This window comes from Neophocaena asiaeorientalis, unplaced genomic scaffold (assembly GCF_003031525.2).
Source record: "Neophocaena asiaeorientalis asiaeorientalis breed wild unplaced genomic scaffold, Neophocaena_asiaeorientalis_V1.1 scaffold286, whole genome shotgun sequence".
Taxonomy (NCBI): Eukaryota; Metazoa; Chordata; class Mammalia; order Artiodactyla; family Phocoenidae; genus Neophocaena; species Neophocaena asiaeorientalis.
The window spans coordinates 390,941-405,286 of record NW_020174643.1 but is presented as its reverse complement, the minus strand read 5'-3'; positions in this window follow the sequence as shown (position 1 = coordinate 405,286).

Here is a 14,346-nt window from a genome sequence, read left to right as displayed (position 1 = left end):
CTTTAAATTTTACTGCTTGTACATCTACCAGTAACCTCCACCACTGCCTCAAAATTCAGCCTGACTACAGTCTCTATTATTGCTTTCCTTCTATGTGTGATCTCAGGCTTGAAAAAGAAATATTCCAATGGTACCAAGTATTGTTAGTTTGATGGCATAATGTCAGTAAGTGGTTTGAACATACTTAACTGATCAGATCTTGCATTCACTTACATGCTAAATAAATGATTATTTTATCCAATGACATTTTTGACCTCCTAAGTGCTGGACACCATTATAGGCACTGGCGATGGAAAAGTGACAAAGACATTGTTCCTGTCCTCAAAGAACTGAATAAAATTGGAAAACAAGTATAAACAATAAAATATTATATTATAAAGAGATAAGTTTCAGCACAATGATTCTTACAAAGTGTTCGGTTGGAATAAACTAATAGAATTAAAGAAAGGTTTTCATTGAGTCTTAATGACTGAAAAGGCATTTGCCCATGAGAAGACATTCTAAGCAGCTGGAACAGAATGTACAAAGCAGCAAAGTGTAAGGTAGGAAGTTACATTTTGAGAACTTTGCGTAATTATGTATAGAGGAGGGGTTGAGCAGGAGGTGCCAGCGAGTAAGCGCCAAGAGATGAGCTTTAAAAGATACCAAGGTGGGGCTTCCCTGGTGGTGCAGTGGCTGAGAGTCCGCCTGCCGATGAAGGGGACACGGGTTCGTGCCCCGGTCCAGGAAGATCCCACATGCCGCAGAGCGGCTGGGCCCCTGCGCGTCCGGAGCCAGTGCTCCGCAACGGGAGAGGCCACAACAGTGAGAGGCCTGCATACCGCAAAAAAAAAAAAAAAAGATACCAAGGTATGATGCCATAGATAATAGTCTACAGATCAGTGCTTTCCAAACAGATTTTAGTCGCATACTTCTTTGTATCCAAAATGTAAGCAGAGCCAAGCATAAATAAATAAAACATAAAAGCAAGAAGACCGCAAGGCCTCCCCAGCTACCTCATGACTCTTAGTCAACCTTCGTGGAAGAGCTCTGAAAACCACTGTTGTTCACATGTGAAACTGTACAGTATTCTGCAAATATCTGGAATCCAAAGAAAATTATTTCATTTGTGCTGATTACAGGGAAATTCAGCCTATTAGTCTAGGAATGGTTTCAGGTTTTTTAAATGGATTAGGAAATGCACACACTGATTTTACTCTTCTATAATTCATCCTCATCTGCCAGAGTCATTTCTTTAAAAAGTAAATCAGATAACTAAAGTCTTCGGTTGAAATTCTTGCAGCTACATCTAAATAAGATCCAGACTCCTTTCTGTAGCTCCCAAGTCTCAACTCCCCTGCCTGCCTCTCCAACTTCATTCTCTTCCCACCTTCCCTCCTACTTAACCTGACATAGCCATGATGGCTTTCTTTCTCTTCTTCGAACACAAGGCTTGATTCAGCCTTTTCGCTCTGCTCTCCCTCGGCCTGAGATGCTTTGCCTCTAGCTCTTCATATAGCAGACCCTTCATCATCAGGATTCCGTTGAAATTACTCCCTCTTGTAGAGGCCTCCTCTGTCTACATCACCTAAGAGGGATCTCTCCTGTCACTCTATGACACTCACCCTCCTTTTTTATTTTAAATTTTCTTCCTTGCATTTAACACAATCTGAACCATCACATATATTTATTATTTCACATGTTTATATCCCATCCCCAATTTTCCCTAGAAAATAAACACCATCGGAGGGGCTTGTCTGCCTTGTTCATGGCCAGGTTCTGAGAATAATGCAAGGAAAATGATATTCCCTCACTGCATAGTTGTCAAATAAATGAAGTGAATAAGGAGTAAACAAAAGGTAGCTCCACCAATAAAAATTAGAGGAAATATCAGTGGGTATAGGTCAAATAGCCCAAAACAATCCTAATACATTCTATAAGATTTTAGTTGGTCATCCATCAAAGGACAGCTTCTATGAATTTGGTGTATGACTCATCACCTCCACTCTTTCTTTCATTTTTACCCTTCCTAATTTATCTTTCTAGTCACCTATGCCTCTGCCCCTTGATTTTGAACAAAGAGTTTTTACTCAAAAGCATTCCCAAAGGATCACAAAACAGGGTGTAAGACGTTTAAATTCAAAACAAGGCAGCTTTGGTGAATTTATTACAGCCAGCAAGCTGTCACCATAAGCATGTGAGTTATTCCTATTTGAATGACAGATGTGAAAAAGCACCTTACAACACTAATAAGATGCTTACTCAGAGTCACATGCATTATTGGCAACAGTATATAAGATATTACATAGATTCTGGGCTAACCTCACACTTAAGATTCAGATTTTACCAAGAGAATATGATTAAAAACTCACTTCTCATATTCAACGAACCATTTAGAAAACTCAAAGAACTTTTGACGACTTAAAGAAAATGGATGAACTAAAAAGCACTCTGACTTCAGGGTATAAGAAAATTAAATTGGTTTCCACTAGGTTGACCACAATCAAGAAATTCAAACTTAACTCCAAAAGTAAGAGACACTTGAAGACTAGTAATATGGTTTCAGGGAGTGGAAGATGAATTTAGTTAAAGTTTTTGAACTCTCTAGTGAGAAGGGAGGTCATACATGGGACCAAGAAGTAATCTGCAGTAATCCACACAGGCAATGATTAAACCCTGGATGAGAACAGAAATTATTGATTGTCTAAAGGGGGAACGGGTGGAGGGAGTTAATTTCCCTTGCTTCTTCCTTACCTCACACAAATAAATCATTGTTTTCAACCTATACATCTGAAGAAAACACACCACGAAAAAAAGGACTGTTGGTGGTTTAAAAACTGAGATATAAAAAGTGAAGTGCTGCTAGAACTGAATTTGTAAAGATAGCTATATAAACTTAAAATATTAATTGCTAGGGCCAACGCTGATTCCCATAGTGCCAGATCCTGCTGAGATTTTGAAAACCAATGTTTTTGCCTTGAAGGGTGTTTGAAAGAAACTGGTTAACCTAAAAGGCCTTGAGATGTTAGGGGAATTACAGAAGAGAGACTCTGTAAATCAATACAATTTCTTCAGCAAATACTGTATCAAAAAGAAGGACACTGAATTCAACATTGTCAGCAATGGAGATAAAATCATTTATATCCAAGGAAGTGTAAACAGCCTCAGATTAAATAGTTAGCAGCACAGGAGGAAATCGAAAGAGGCTCTCATCATATTGCACCCGCACAAACTTTGATTCAGTAGGAGGCCCATTTACAAAGACATACTATTGGTTTGAAGAGTGACCACCCCCTCCAAAGCCTGCTTTTAAGACTTAGTAGAAAGCACTCTGTGTTTTCCTTTCGGAACAATGAGGATGTTTCACATCTTCAAACAGTGATTCTAACTGGTAAAAGGATTAAGATGATCTCTCCCATTTTACAGGTAAGGCACGAGAGTGTGACAAAGCTTAAGTACCTTAAATGATATATGTACTTATTACACTACAATTCAAATTTTGACTCTCATCTTAAGAGTCTAAAATTGTTCCAGAATTGAAAACAGAATTCCCACAGGAAAAAAATCAGTGCTAAAATAAAACACTGAAGCATTTATGCCGGCTGCTACAAATCCTCTACTCTCTCTAGCCTCACTTTCCTTATCTTTAAAACCAGTAAACAATATACCTTATGATTTTGTGGATACCTTCATTCAAATATTTAATTATTATGTGCCCCATGTTTTGTTAACGCCTCCAGCTCCCACAAAGTCAACACAGCAAGACAAAAGTGCAGCGCTTTTCCTCTTCACAAACATTCCTCTATTCCCAGGTAAAGTCCAATGGAACATCCCAAGGAGATGCTGGGAATTGAGTATCTGAATCAAAATGAGGAGGAAACGTGGAGGCTTAAAGAGAATGAAGAACGAATCCATTAATTACTAGTACTTATTGACCATCAACCATGACATACCCAGCAGTAAGGCATTACAGAAAATGTTGAAGCATGTGAATCATGGTTCATACCCTTAGAAATCAACACTACAGCCCCTCTAATATAGTATTACCTCTAAAAACACCAGAGAGCCCTATTTGAATATAACATCTTTGAAGATTCTTGAAGTCACAGATACATATGTGTATCTTACGAACACCTCACTTGGTTTGAGAGACCTGAGAGATAGTCATTAAGTTAAATAAGGTAGTTTCCTCCCAACCTCCACAATCTCCCCACATTCCCCACCCCCAACCGTCACCATATCTTGCCAGCAGTGTTTGGCACCAAGTTATAGTAGGAAGTATAATTAATAACATGGAAATTCAACGGTTGGTATATTAACTTGGTAATTTCCTCACTGAATATCCTGTACCTTCTTCTCACAATAGCTGACGTTTAGGTGCTTTCCATTTGAGTTTATCCACAAGTCATAAGACTTCTAGATGCTTAGAGCACACAAATCTTCAAGGGTTGAAGCCTATCAGCTCTTCTGGTATCTCAGGTCTCTCAGAAAAGGCTGACTTCTCAAACACCTTCATACTTTACTCTGATTCCCAGATGATAAACAATAGCGCCTTCATTTCACAGAAGAGGAGCTTCCTTTCCAATTTCTACTAGAAACAACCTTTCCTCTCTACCAAAATACCTCCTAACCATTGTTTTTCTTCCAGACACTGTCACTTCAGCTACTAGAGGAAACTTCCTCCCTCTTTTTATATGTAAGAGGTAATGCAAGCTAGCGGAGTGTATCTATCTCCCATTTACACTGAAATTAGGACTTTTTACAGTCAAACCAATCCACAGCTCTCTCCCTTCCTCTGGCTCTCCTCACAAGTTCCTGGCTCTTCCACTGACTTTAGACTCTTAACTATTTAAAGTCATAAGCGCCGATCATTCACTTAGCTCCTCCAGAGAAAATGGGCAAAACTAAGAAACATTCAAAATCAACCCTTCCCAAATTAGAAAGCTTATAGTAGTGTTGTTACAATTCCAAGTTTCAAAGGAACAAAAGCAATCATAGACTTGTAGTTCATATTTAAAAAATAGAGAAAACCAGAAACTAAAACAAACTGGTTTGCTCAGTTTTAATCACTATATAAATACAACACATTCCAGACATTCCAGGATTTTATTTTATATGTTTGCAGATTTGTTTTTTCTAATTTTAAGCTTACTGGATCTTTGATACTAATAGTCACTGAGATCCAGCTACTAAGATGCAAATGTAAAGGCCCCCAAAGAGGATAATGTCAATGACAAAGGAGCAGCTCATGATATTCTGAAGATATTTTAGGCTGTTAATCTTTCATAAGCCTGATGTTATGGTGGGCAAATATGGACACTGCGATACAGACAGGAAAATCAAGCCCATGAGTGTTAAGTGTGTTGCCCCAGACCAAACATTAAATCATGAGAAGAGCAGAGCTTCAATGTAAGATTGACACCTTAACTTAAATAAAAACTGAACAGTTCTTCAGGAGCCTGAGACAACTGATGATATTTGATGAATCTTAGACCTTCAACAAGGAGAAGAAAAAGCAGGAAATATTGAATAGATCCAAACAAAAACATACTGTGATGTTTTGGCAATATTACACTAGACTTAGGGTAAATTGACCAGCACTAAAATTGATCCATATGTCTTCTATATGTCATAAAAAAAAATTACTCCATCAGATGAATGATATATCAGCCTAGTGATTTATTTCTGATACATACAAATGAAAACTTGTGGGAGAAAATGGTAGACATTTCCCATGACACTTATATGAAAAGATTAAAATTCACCTTTTTTATACTGTTTATATATGTCAAATCTTGAAATACAGTTTCACGTTCTCTTTAACAGCTTCTGTACTGTTTCTGGTAAAAATTACAAAAAAAGCTAAAACATATTGAGTGCTTCTGTATTTCAGGTGCTACTTGAGGCTCAGTACTTGTGATCTCATTTAATTTCTATAAAACTTCTATAATGTAACTAGTAACCTCATTTCACTGATGCAGAATCTTTGGTCTCAAATTATTGAATATCATATCAAGGGTCACATAGGTAATAGTGAGGGAGTTAGAATTTTCAATCAAATATCTCATTTTTAAAGTGTCAAGCTCATTGTATTACATCTGGGTTTTGGTATATATAATATTATTGTCCACTGTTTCCATCTGTCCTCAGGGCAGAAATTAATACTATCCCAGCATGTTTCTCTTGCTGAACTGGACCACGGCCCAGAGAATACTTCAATAAGTCACTAAGAGTCTAGTGGACTGGATCTGATAAATTAGATAAAAACTGTCATTTCTGCACTAAACTATACATGCTAGATAATACACCCACACACACAAACATTTTTAAACTTTAAAAGAAGTCTATAGGGTCCTTCATCCTACAGAGAATTGGAACAGTGTTCAAGCACTATGGATGCATGCTCTGAAATTCAAAGACTTGAGCACAGCCCCACATCTAAATAGGTGGTACATTTCCTATTACTTGGCAGTCCTGGCGGGGAGGGGGCTTCATCTCTCATAATGATTATCTTTCCAAATGCTGATCACTAAGAAGTCCTCCTTCTTCTATCATCTTCTTCCAATCCAACCTAAGTTTCAACTCCTAATTGGAGCCCTTCTTACCTCCCTTATTAGGCCCCCTAGACTGCTCTAACCCACATAGGTATCTCTTATCTCTCAATTACTTTTTAGCACAGAGCAGTCATATGTAATTATCCATCACTCCCTCATACACTGTCTTATACAGTGACCTACTATTTTCTGTTACTGTTTCTTGCCAACTTTTTGTATTGCAAACAGCAATGACTGTCTTGGTGGTGGTGAGAGTCTGTGGCCTTTATGTCAAAATCAGGCGCCCAAAATCACTCAAAATAAACACTCAATTTAAATTAAAAGGTTGTCACAAGAGGAAGGAGATATGGGGATATATGTATATGTATAGTTGATTCACTTTGTTATACAGCAGAAACTAACACACCATTGTAAAGCAATTATACTCCAATAAAGATGTTAAAAAAAATTAACTAATTAAAAGTTTGTGATTACTATGCAGATACGGTTTCAAGACAAAATCCCTAACCTCCTCCCTAAACAAGTATTTCCAAACAGAAGGCTGCCTCCTCCAAGCCACTTCTATGTAGATATTTTGAAGTCACCACTGGTGGAAAGTGATTTCTCTTTCTCTGCATCTCATGATGCTTGATAGGCTCAGTGTTCAGAATTACCTGAAATCTTCAGTTAAGTAAAAACCTCTAGTCCCCTTTCTCCCTTTTCAGGCAAAGCAATGTATATTTGTAAACACACGATTTGTGACCAGTGCTGACTTTTTCAATGAGAACAACAAGTCTGAAGTACCTAACGGGTTTTCAAGCTTGAGTACGTGGGTTTGACAACATTATGTAATAACCTGGTACAGTACTAAAAATACTTCCCTTTTTCTTCCCTCTTGTTGCCTTATCCAGGTTTTCATTCAGGATGCACTAAGATTATGTTATGCCCATAATAATTTTCGGACTTTTTACTGTTATGCTCTTTTAATATGGAGAACTGCTGGGTGTCCTAGGCCATCTTCTTTGACTTGCCTTGCCTTTCTGGGAACGCATAAGCACACTAATACTGGCTAAGGTGCTTTGTTGTGTGATTAAAACTATGCAAGAACTCTCTATTCTGTTCCTCATGTACATTTTAGATAACAATTATAATTAAACCGAGCTGTATTTGTTGTGTGTTTACCCTTCTTACACCTTTAATTCTGATTCATGGCAAAGGCCATTTTCCTGCAGATGTTCCTTTTCATTTATGCCCACTTGTTTCTCAAGCACCATGAGACCTATTTTTATATTTTATTTTATCCTTCTTCCCTGTGAATCCCTGTGTCAGACATCTCAGCAGTTAGACAGCTTAAGAGCTTCTTTTCTTGGTTGATATTTGCTTTGACATCAGTGGAAATTCACATATGTAAATGAAAACTCTTATATGGAAAGGACCTTTTTAAGGACCCATCTGGGTCAGCCAGATAAGTCTGAGAATGGTTCTCTATATTGCTCAAGAAAATACAACGATTTACTACCGCAAGGTACTCTGAGTAGATTCATATAGGAATGCATGAGCTGTGTTGAAAAACATTTCATACCGTCATATGAAAATGTATCTCCCAATTTACAGCTTTTTTTTTTAAAGATTTCTTTTGATGTGGACCATTTTTCAAATCTTTACTGAAATTGTTACAAATATTGCTTCTGTTCTATGTTTTGGTTTTTTTGCTGTGAGGCCTGTGGGATCCTAGCTCCCCAACCAGGGATTGAACCCAGACCCCCTGCATTGGAAGGCAAAGTCTTAACCACTGGACCACCAGGGAAGTCCCCAGTTTACAGCTCTTCATGTAATAATTCCTAGTGTGATGCTTTAAAAAAATACATCATTACACAAATTTTGCAAAACAATGATGTGAGGTGGTATGGGGATATATTACCTTGGTAATTTTTAGGTAAATTAACTAAGGCATATATACAAGATTAGATCATCTGATCAAGACAGTAAAGAGCAGAATCAGGATTAAAATTTTAAGTGTTCTGATTATAAACAATACAAAAGATGGGTGATATTTAAATGATTTTTAAAGACCATAAAATGAACTCATTTTGAAAGCCCATTCAATTAAACCAGTATTATTTGCTTATATAATGTGAAATGATTAACTCACTTATTCATTTATTTATGTATGCCAATATGCTGGTCTTCATTCAACAAGGATTTATTAATTACCTACTGTATGCCAGAAGTGCTACACACAAGAGCAGATGTAGAGATGAATAAAAGGGGGTTTGTGCAGTATGTGGCAATGCAGTATAGTGCTTAAAATGCTGGCTCTTGAGTCAGATTAGACATTGGCCTATATTTCTGCATCTTCTTTTCTCATATTAGTTACAGAACATATCTCATGTTCTATTTAAGGACAAATTAGTCACAAAAATATACATCCAAAAAGATAATAGAAAAGTGAATAACGCTTTTCTATTTTGAGGTAACTTTAAACTTCCAGAAGAATTGCAAAAATAGTTCAAAGATTATATGAAATGTCCAGGATAGGTAAATTCAAAAGAGACAGAAAGTAGATTAGTAGTTGCTTAGGTCCAGAGGTGGGGCAGGATATGGGGGAGAAAAGAGAGTTACACTCTACAGCAGAGACCCTGAAACCGAAGAGCAGGTGCTACTGAAAAGTCTGTGAGCAAGGAGAAATTTTAGGGTAAGTGGACTGTTCCAGTTCCCTAAAGTACTGCTACTCAACCCGAAGTTACAGACCGGTTTGAAGGCGCAGGTGCGCTCTGTGCCCATCCAGCAGTTCCCTACGGAAGACTGGGTCTCATCCCACTGCTCAGGCCACTGAATAGGAGTAAATAAAAAATTGACTGCCAGGACTTCCATGGTGGTCCAGTGGTTAAAACTCTGAGTTCCCAAGGGAAATAACTACTGCAGAGCAGAATAAAGAAAAAAGAATGAAAAGAATTGAGGAGAGTCTCAGAGAACTCTGGGACAACATTAAATGCACAACATTCTCCCCAGAAGAAGAGGAGAAAAAGAAAGGGACTGAGAAAATACTTGAATAGATTATAGCTGAAAACTTCCCTAACATGGGAAATGATATAGTCAATCAAGTCCAGGAAGCACAGAGAGTCCCATACAGGTTAAATCCAAGGAGAAAAACACCAAGACACATGTTAATCAAACTATCAAAAATTAAATAAAAATAAAGAAACATTAAAAGCAGCAAGGGAAATGCAACAAATAATACACAAGGGGGCTTCTCTGGTGGTGAAGTGGTTGAGAGTCCACCTGCCGATGCAGGGCATGCGGGTTCGTGCCCCAGTCCGGGAAGATTGCACATTCCGCGGAGTGGCTAGGCCTGTGAGACATGGGCGCTGAGCCTACATGTCCGGGGCCTGTGCTCCACAATGGGAGAGGACACAACAGTAAGAGGCCTGCGTACTGCAAAAAAAAAGTACACAAGGGAATCCCCATAAGGTTAACAGCTGACCTTTCAGCAGAAACTCTTCAAGCCAGAAGGAAGTGGCAGGACATATTTAAAGTGATGAAAGGGAAAAACCTACAATCAAGATTACTCTACCCAGCAAGGAGCTCATTCAGATTTGATGGAGAAATTAAAACCTTTACAGACAAGAAAAAGCTAAGAGGATTCAACACCACCAAACCAGCTTGACAACAAATGCTAAAGGAACTTCTCAAGGCAGAAAACACAAAAGAAGTAAAAGACCTACAAAAACAAACCCAAAACAATTAAGAAAATGGTAATAGGAACATACATATTGATAACTACCTTAAATGTAAATGGATTAAATGCTCAACCAAAAGACGCAGACTGGCTGAATGGATACAAAAACATGACCCGTATATATACTGTCTACCAGAGACCCACTTCAGACCTGGGGACACATACAGATTGAAAGTGAGGGGATGGAAAAAGATATTCCATGCAAATGGAAATCAAAAGAAAGCTGGAGTAGTAATTCTCCTACCAGACAAAATAGACTTTAAAATAAAGACTATTACAAGAGACAAGAACACTACAAAATGGTCAAGGGATCATTCGAAGAAGATATAACAATTGTAAATATTTATGTACCCAACATAGGAGCACCACAATGCATAAGGCAAATAAATGCTAACAGCCATAAAACGGGAAATCAACACTAACACAATAATAGTAGGAGACTTTAACAACCCACTTTCACCAATGGACAGGTCATTCAAAATGAAAATAAATAAGAAAACACAAGCTTTAAATGACACATTAAACAAGATGGACTTAATTGATATTTACAGGACATTCCATCCAAAAACAACAGAATACACTTTCTTCTCAAGTGCTCATGGAACATTCTCCAGGATAGATCATATCTTGGGTCACAAATCAAGCCTTGGTAAATTTAAGAAAACTGTATCAAGTATCTTTTCTGACCACAGGGCTAAGACACTAGATAGCAATTACAGGAAAAAAACTGTAAAAAATACCAACACATGGAGGCTAAACAATACGCTACTAAATAACCAAGAGATCACTGAAGAAATCAAAGAGCAAATCAAAAAATACCTAGAAAGAAATGACAATGGAGACACGATGACGCAAAACCTATGGGATGCAGAAAAGCAGTTCTAAGAGGGAAGTTTATAGCAATACAATCCTACCTCAAGAAACAAGAAACATCTCAAATAAACAACCTAACCTTACACCTAAAGCAATTAGAGGAAGAAGAACAAAAAAACCCCCAAAGTTAGCAGAAGGAAAGAAATCATAAAGATTAGATCAAGAATAAATTAAAAAGAAATGAAGGAAACAATAGCAAAGATCAATAAAACTAAAAGCTGGTTCTTTGAAAAGATAAACAAAATTGATAAACTACTAGCCAGACTCATCAAGAAAAAGAGGGAGAAGACTCAAATCAACAGAAATAGAAATGAAATAGGAGAAGTAACAACTGACACTGCAGAAATACAAAGGATCATGAGAGATTACTACAGGCAACTATATGCCAATTAATTGGACAACCTGGAAGAAATGGACAAATTCTTAGAAAAGCACAACCTTCCAAGACTGAACCAGGAAGAAAGAGAAAATATAAACAAACCATTAACAAGCACTGAAATTGAAACTGTGCAAACGAAAACAAACAAAAGCCCAGGACCAGAAGGCTTCACAGGCAAATTCTATCAAACATTTAGAGAGGAGCTAACACCTATCCTTCTCAAACTCTTCCAAAATATAGCAGAGGGAGGAACACTCCTAAACTCATTGTACGATGCCACCATCACCCTGATACCAAAACCAGACAAAGATGTCACAAAAAAAGAAAACCACAGACCAGTATCACTGATGAACATACATGCAAAAATCCTCAACAAAATACTAACAAACAGAATTCAACAACAAATTAAAAGGTTCATACACCATGATTAAGTGGGGTTTATCCCAGGGATGCAAGTATTCTTCAATATATGCAAATCAATCAATGTGATACACCATATTAACAAATTGAAGGAGAAAAACCATATGATTATCTCAGTAGATGCAGAAAAAGCTTTTGACAAATTCAACACCCATTTATTATACAAACTTTCTGGTGACTAGATAGTAGGCATAGAGGGAACTTACCTCAACATAATAAAGACCATATATGACAAACCTACAGCTAACATCGTTCTCAATGGTGAAAAACTGAAACCATTTCCTCTGAAATCAGCAACAAGACAAGGATGCCCCTCTCACCACTCTTATTCAACATAGTTTTGGAAGTTTTAGCCACAGCAATCAGAGAAGAAAAAGAAATAAAAGGAATCCAAATTGGAAAAGAAGAAGTAAAGCTGTCACTGTTTGCAGATGACATGATACTATGCATAGAGAATCCTAAAGATGCTACCAGAAAACTACTAGAGCTAATCAATGGATCTGGTAAAGTAGTAGGACACAAAATTAATGCACAGAAATCTCTTGCATTCCTACACACTAATGATGAAAAATCTGAAGGAGAAATTAAGGAAACACCCATTTACCACTGCAACAAAAAGAATAAAATGCCTAGGAAAAACCTACCTAAGAAGATAAAAGACCTGTATGCAGAAAACTATAAGAAACTGATGAAAGTAATTAAAGATGATACAAACAGATGGAGAGATATACCATGTTCTTGGATTGGAAGAATCAACATTGTGAAAATGACTATACTACCCAAAGCAATCTACAGATTCAGTGCAATCCCTATCAAAATACTAATGGTATTCTTCACAGAATTAGAACAAAAAAATTCACAATTTGTATGGAAACACAGAAGACCCCATATAGCCAAAGCATTCTTGAGAAAGAAAAACCTGGACGAATCAGGCTCCCTGACTTCAGATTATACTACAAAGCTACAATAATCAAGACAGTATGGTACTGGCACAAAAACAGAAGTATAGATCAATGGGACAGGATAAAAAGCCCAGAGATAAACCCATGCACATATGGTCACCTTATCTTTGATAAAGAAGGCAAGAATATACCATAGAGAAAAGACAGCCTCTTCAATAAGTGGTGCTGGGAAAACTGGACAGCTACATGTAAAAGAATGAAATCAGAACAGTACCTAACACCATATACAAAATTAAACTCAAAATGAATTAAAAGTCCTAAATGTAAGGCCAGACACTATAAAACTCTTAGAGGAAAACATAGGCTGTGATATACATCACAGCAAGATCCTTTTTGACCCACCTCCTAGAGGAATGGAAATAAAAACAAAAACAAACAAATGGGATCTAATGAAACTTAAAAGCTTTTGCACAGCAAAGGAAACCAAAAACAACCTTCAGAATGGGAGAAAATATTTGCAAATGACAAAGGATTAATCTCCAAAATATACAAGCAGCTCATGCAGCTCAATATCAGAAAAACAAACAACCCAATCCAAAAATGGGCAGAAGACCTAAATAGACATTTCTCCAAAGAAGATATACAGATTGCCAACAAACACATGAAAGGATGCTCAACATAATTAATCATTAGAGAAATGCAAATCAAAACTACAATGAGGTATCACCTCACACTGGTCAGAATGGCTATCATCAAAAATCTACAAACAACAAATGCTGGAGAGGGTGTGGACAAAAGGGAACACTCTTGCACTGTTGGTGGGCATGTAAATTGATACAGCCACTATGGAGAACAGTATGGAGGTTCTTAAAAAACTAAAAATAGAACTACCATATGACCCAGCAACCCCACTACTGGGCATATACCCTGAGAGAGCCATAATTCAAAAAGAGTCATGTACCACAGGGTTCATTGCAGCACTATTTACAGTAGCCCGGACAATCTAAGTGTCCATCGACAGATGAATGGATAAAGAAGATGTGGCACATATATACAAAGGAATATTACTCAGCCATAAAAAGAAACAAAATTGATTTATTTGTAGTGAGGTGGATGGACCTAGCGTTTGTCATACAGAGTGAAGTAAGTCAGAAAGAGAAAAACAAATACTGTATGCCAACACACATATATGGAATCTAAAAAAAAAAGGTCTGATGATCCTAGGGGCAGGACAGGAATAAAGACGCAGATGTAGAGAACGGACTTGAGGACACGGGGTCGGGCAAGGGTAAGCTGGTACGAAGTGAGAGAGTTGCATGCACATATATACATTACCAAATGTAAAAGAGATAGCTAGTGGGAAGCAGCTGTATCGCACAGGGAGATCAGCTCGGTGTTTTGTGACCACCTAGAGGGGTGGGATAGGGAGGGTGGGAGGAAGACACAAGAGGGAGGGGATATGGGCATATATGTATACATATAGCTGATTCACTTTGTTATAAAGCAGAAACTAACACACCA